Source organism: Petaurus breviceps, unplaced genomic scaffold, assembly GCF_028583685.1.
Source record: "Petaurus breviceps papuanus isolate PSGF00001 unplaced genomic scaffold, PetGlider_PUasm1.0 183, whole genome shotgun sequence".
In the NCBI taxonomy this organism is placed as follows: domain Eukaryota; kingdom Metazoa; phylum Chordata; class Mammalia; order Diprotodontia; family Petauridae; genus Petaurus; species Petaurus breviceps.
Window position 1 is genome coordinate 24,617,295 of NW_027185791.1, and position 7,088 is coordinate 24,624,382.

Sequence of the window (7,088 nt, forward strand, 5' to 3'; positions counted from 1 at the left end):
CTCTCTCTTGTCTCTCCAAATCTACATCACCAGCTCCTCCCAGTTCAGGACTTTCTTTTCACATCAACAAGTCCATCCCACAGGTGGGATTAACAAGCTCTGGGTTTTAACACAATCAATTTGAAAACCAAGCCAATACAGGGGGATCTTTATATTCCATTACTATCACACATGGATGAAACAATAATTGTAAATTATTAAACTTTTCTCATTATTAGGATAGTAGAAGGGAATTTATATATATATATTACATATATACAAAATATATATATATATATTTATACATATATATATATAAATAAACAAATACATGTATATGTCTATATAGGAGAGCATATGTGCATATGAATACATGTGTGAGTTTGTGTATATATGTACAGGCATAAATAGAGGGCACAGCATCAATTGAACAGGAAGGGGTGATATTTAAAAGTTGAAATTTAGAGTAGAGTTAGGAATATGATGAGAGGGGATAGGGAGAAAAAAACGGGGTCAATTGGAGTAGCCAGGTAGCACAGCCAGTAAGAGCACTGACTATAGTGTCGGGATGACCTGGGCATCGAATTTGGGCTCAGACACTTAGCACCCACCCAGAAACACCTGGCCATGTAACCTTGAGCAAGTTACTTAACCCCAATTGCTTTGGGGTGGCCAAGTGACTCAGCAAGTAAGAGCACCAGCTCCAGTGCCACGATAAACTGGGGATCAAATCTGGGCTCATATACTTAGCACTACACCCAGAAATACCTGGCCATGTAACCTTGAGCAAGGTACTTAACCCCAATTGCTTTAAAAAAAACGGGGTCAATTATCTCATATAGAAAGAGGAAAGGGTAACTGTTACAATGCAGGGGAAGAACAGGAAGGCAAAAAGGAATGGGTTAACCATGTTCTCATTGAATTTTGCTTAGGGAGGGTATGGCATACGCACTAAATTGTATATCTTGCCCTAAAGGGGAGTAGGAGAGAAAGGGATAAGGGGGCGGGGATGATGAAGGGGAAGCATTTTGGGGGGAGGGTAATTCGAAGCACACATTTTTTTTAAATGTACAGGGTCAAAGTAGAGAATAGAACAAGTGGGGGGTGGGATAGGATGGAGGGGAATATAGTCAGTCTTTTACAATATATACACTATGGAACTGTTTTGTGTAACTACACATGGACAAGGCATATTGAATTGCTTATCCTCCCAGTAAGAATGGGTAATGAGGGAGGAAGGGAAAGAATTTGGAATTCAGAGTTTTAAAATCAATTGTTTAAATCATATTATTAAAACTGTTTATCAAATAAGAAACATCATACATAAAACTGGGATGCAGTTGTATTGAAAGCTTGAAGAAAAGTCAAATCTAAACTACTTCTTTTGCATCTTTCTACTCCGATAACATATATTCTGTGCATAAAAGGACATAGTGAAGCTATGACTTGGGTTGAGATAATAAAGCTTATAATCTTTTCAACTTCTCTTAAATCATGTATCCACTAAATTGCTGCTTGATTTGCCTTGAAGTGTAGAAAATTCCCAGAGCATTAAACAACCATATATTCAAGTTTATTCACAAAATAATATCAATAGATCACATTTTCAGAATCATTTGAAATATTGTTTCTCATCATGAATATGGTTCCAACTTAATTAGATACCATAACTGACAAGCAAAAAAAAATGATTCCTAGATCAGGAAATGCTAGTTTTCATTTCATGATGTAATCACTCTTAATCCAATACATTTTCTAGGACACTCATCTTGATTCTCAGTTGCTGGAGTTGACCTTTCTGTTATTTCAATGCATTGAAATCTTTGAATTAATCTGTGTAAGTATATCTTACCTCAGTGGAGTTCATAGCCCCCTATTGCCTTTATACAAGAGTTAATGTGTTGCTATGACTGATATTCATATTTAAGAAGGACCTAATGAAATTTTCCTTTTTTCAATTCATGTATTATGTAAACTTTCTTCAACTACATTCCTGGACAATGCTGTTTGATTATGACTCTTTCAATGTGGTAATCTTTAATTGTTATTAATTTGGGGACAACATAAAGGCCTAATATTCAGCTAGGAATTATCGTGCATTTAAGCCATACTGCAACAGTATTTTTCTTAACCATCTATGGTTGATATATGGCGTTTACATTTGGATTGCATTGTGGTTAATTAAATTCAGTAATTTTCTGGTAGATATTGTCATAAACTATGAATTTTTTCTTTTAGGATCACAGATTGGGAAAAAAAAAAACCCTTTGAGGTCATCAAATGAAACCTCCACAGTTTGAAGATGATGAAACTGAGACCCCCAAAATTGTATGACTTCCCCAAGGTCACATGTGTGGTAAATAATAAACCTTGTATTTGTACTCAATTATATGGATCTAATACTATATACATTATGCCCAGTAACATCCTGAATATTGCTTTGAGTCAGCTTGAGTCTTTTCTTGAGTTCTGTGAGCATTTTCAGAAATCATATCTTTTTTTTTTTGGCTTTTCTCACAAGCTCAGTAGCAGGATCTGCTGAGTTATTTGCATCCCTAAAACAAGACTGTGAAGGACAGATTCAATGGATTTGGCATTATTGGATGCCTGCTGACCTGGGTTGCATACACCTCAGGTAGCGTAGTCATCATGACCATCAATGACCTCTTCATTGACCTCACCTATATGATTTATATGTTTCAACATGAGTCCATTCATTGCAAGTTCAAGGACACTGTTAAGGTTAATAATGGGATGCTGATGATCAATGGAAAAGCCATTACCATCTTCCAGGAGTGGGATCCCACCAGTATTAAATAGAGAGATTCTGGAGCCTAGTATGTTGAAGTCCAGTGGAGTCTTTGCCACCAGAAAAGGCTAGGGCTCACATGAAAGGAGGAGTGAAGTAGTACATCATCTCTGCATCTTCTGCTGATTCCCCAATGTTCATGACAGGAGTGAATAATGAGAAATAGGATCATTCCTTTAAGATTGCCAGTAATGCATCCTGCACCTCCAAACTACTTGGCTCCCTTGATCAAGATCATTCATGACAACTTTTTCATTGTGCAAGGACCAAGGACTACATTTCTTGTCATTACTGCTACCCAGAAGAGAGTAGATGACCCCTCTAGTAAGTTGTGGTTTGATAGGTAGGGCACTGTCCAAAGCATCATTCCTGTTTCCACTTGTGCTGCTAAGGCTGGGGGCAAGGTCATAACTGAGATGAATGAGAAGCACACAGGCATGACCTTTCATGTTCCTACTCCCAAATTATCAGTTGTGGAGAAGATCTGCCACCTGGATAAACCTGCCAAAAATGATGATATCAAGAAAATGGTAAAGCAAGCATCTGAGGGACCCTTAAAGGGCCCCTTTGGCTACAGAGGACCAGATGATATCCTGTGATGTTAACAGGAACATCCACCCTGCTACCTTTGATGCTGGCTCTGGTATTGCCCTCAAAGACCATGTTGTTAAGTCTATTTCTTGGTATGACAGTGCGTATGGTTATAGCAACAATGTAGTAGACTGTGGCATACATGGCCACGAAAAGTAAAGTGGAAAATCATAAACCTTCATCTATAGCTTAAATACAAAAGGAAATCCACCACTGAAAAATCTATGTACCTAATTCCTAACCTACACAGCTATATTGGGGATCCTTTATCCCATTCACATCTTTGTCCCAAAGGACCCCTGTAGTAGGGATAAGCCTAGAGTCATGTATTGTGTACCATCAATAAAGTCACCACATTCAGTGCAAAAAAAAAAAGAAAAGAAACAAAATTTTTCCATGATGTTGGTATTCAGCAAGAAAAAGAAGAATAAACTTCCAGACCTAAGAAATCTGTAATGTTCACCTTTCTCCATTTCTGCCACAATATATCTTTCCAGTTTTCTTTGACATTATTAGTGCTCTTTATTTCAACCAAACTGTACCATTTGCTATCTTTTGAATGTGTCCTGAATTTGCCCATTTCTTCTCGTCTACTTTTGATGTCTGTAAAGCCAAGCACAAGCAGCTCTACTGAGTATTGATAATGTGAATAACTTTAAGATTCTGGTCATATAGTATATTGAACGCTCTGTTTGTTCAGCAGTATATTAGAGCAAAACATTCACAGAAACCAAAGTACAACATTTACAACAATATAACATAAAAAGTTGTTACTAAGGTGGCCATATAGTATTCAACAAAAGTAAGTCACAATCTCAATCAATCAATATGAAGTATCCATATGAATTCTTCTTTCATCTTGATTGGAGTTAGGCTTCCAATCATCCTTAATTCAAACATTCTTAAGGAGCAATCATCCTTAAGTGGTGCAAAGGATGAAGTACAAAGTTCTCCCACCCCTAGGTCACATACCCATTTTTCATGACCTGGCTTTGGTGTTACTTCCCTTGATACAGCCAGACATAAATGATAACACCTTCACTTACTATCTTAGACCTCTGTACTTCTTTTGTCCACTTCTGTTATTATATGTTGTATAATCTCATGTATATGCCTAATCTTCTAAATTGTAAGCTCCATACATTGAGACACCTCATCTCTTTAATGTTGCCTGCTCTTTTGCATTACATTTTTGTCAAAGCATGGTATTATATCCTGTGGGGTTACTGATAATATAGAAATGACCATTCAGTAAGTAATTCCATAATTTATAGTGTGAGAGATTTTCTTACGACACGCGATTAAGTGATTTTCTATGCATACATGGCTATGATATGTCAGAAGTCAGACTTGAAACCATGATTTCTGACTTCAAAGCTTTCTTAACTATTATGCTAAATTGTGACATAAGTAATGTGTATATATACACACATTATACATATATGCATATATATACACATACATATATACACACACACACATTTATATATGCATAGGCACACACACATATGCATCTACATAGTACATCAGATAGAGTTCTGGGTCTGATATTAGGAAGATGATTTTGAATTTGATCCCCAAATGCTTTGCAACTATATGACAATGGACAAATAATTTAACATTTATTTGCCTCAGTTGCCTCCTCTTTAAAGTAGCAGTAATAATAGAATCTACCTCATAGAATTGTTTTGACAATCAAATTGGTAAAATGCTTTACACAATACCAAGCACATACTAAGCATTTAATAAGCACATTACATGTTTGTGTATGTGTGTATGTATATGTACATTTACATATCATATGTGGTATATAATTAATAAATGTGTTTTGGATAATGCAGAGAATGAAAAAGAAACCATGGTGGATTCTTTTCAATTTAATTAAAATGCACTAATATTTATGATTTAAAATAGCCTCTTACTTTTATGCACTCCTTTGATTACTACCTATAATAAAAATAAATTAAGCACATAAATTCCTGTCAAAATATCAAGCAACAGGATAAGTTTGAATACGAAACACATTAAAGAAAAATTCCATTCTCTTCTGAAAGAACTTTTAATATTTTGAATGCCTATTGAACTGTATCATAAAAAGAAAAAAAGAAACCTTTGTGTTTCCAAATGGACACTTAGTAGCAAATTGAATATTGAATTTTCTGTGTCAGTCACTGGAAATCCAGATCAAAATATCAAAGTTCACATGCTCAATAGAAAGCACAATAAATGCTTGAATATACTGAATTTATTTTTCTTGGCTTTCTGATTTAATTTGCAAGTATAAGTGCATCAAAAGTCCCCTTCCTTCCTCCTCACTGCAGCAGAATAGAATCAGAAGGAAATTGAATCTGACAGTCCATCACAAAATACTCAAATGGACATTCTGGTGACAGCTGGGTTTGGGCAATATACATTTTCCATTGCTTGGCTTCCAGTCAGTCACAAAATACAGTTTCTCTGAAATTTTGATTGATTTTAATAAGCAAATGATTTCATGGAAATTGAACAATTTTCTGGATTTCATAAAAATCCTTACTCATCACAACTGACTACATGGCAATAGTTGTATCAGTTTGTGTCAAAGTGTGGTGGAATGAATTTTTTCTCAGACATTTTAGCCAGTTTGATTTGATAATTATCGTAATCAAAAAAATCAACAACAAAAAAGGCCTATGTGAGAACTGAAACTAATTATTTTACTATGCAATCCTTCGTTCCCTCACGTATAAAATCAAGAGTCGGTATAGTTAATCTCGATGACTCTTCCTGGATCTAAAATTTGGTAATTTGCTCTATCATTCTTTTAAAAATCTGAAGGCGTTTGTTTTGGGTGAAACCAAGTCTAATGTAGGGAAGTAAATAGGGAAGTACACAGGATTACATAGATATATTACAACCACATTTTTTACTTCAAGACCAGCATTATGCTTCTCCCACTAAGCTGTTTCAATAAAACAGAAACTAGTTTACAAATCAAAATTCCATGTAAATAAATAAATTAATAATGAAAAAATATTTAAGTGCTTACTATACTTTACTATTGCAAAACTGTTATAAACATTAAATACACATATCAAAAACAACAACAAAGATAATTCATGTCTTCAAAATACTTACATTCTAATGAGAGAGAGAAGAAAATTGTTGGAAATGAATGCATTGATCCAGAAATGTACAAGGATGATGAATAGGTTTGTAAGAGAGAACACTGTACAGTGACAGAACTGACTTGATAATGATTCACCATTTCTAACTCCAGTGCGATATACAGCATTACCCCATTATAAAAATATGACTTCTCCAACCTTTTTGGCAAATTTTTGGACTAGTAAATGAAGTGAAAGTTGGGAGTAAACTTTAGCATAGGCAAAACTTTCCTGACATAGTGTTCTGGTAAGGTATTCCACCATTCAGGAGAATGAAAGCTGAGGGTAGGTATCTCTTCACATCAAGAAGGTGGTTATCAAAGAGATAACTAAAGAATAAATGCAGAGTAATCACTAAACTTAATACTTAAAAGGAATATCAATCCAATTCTAGGAACAATTTTCATCAGTAAAGAGAAATTCAACTCATAATAGTTGTGATATCTTTAAATTTGGGAGAAAAAGATATGATTACATATTAGAGTTGTAAAAAAACATATGCATTGCACAATTAGAACCACTCTGAATATTTTAGCAGTTCTTTTTTAACCAATTTCTCCTTT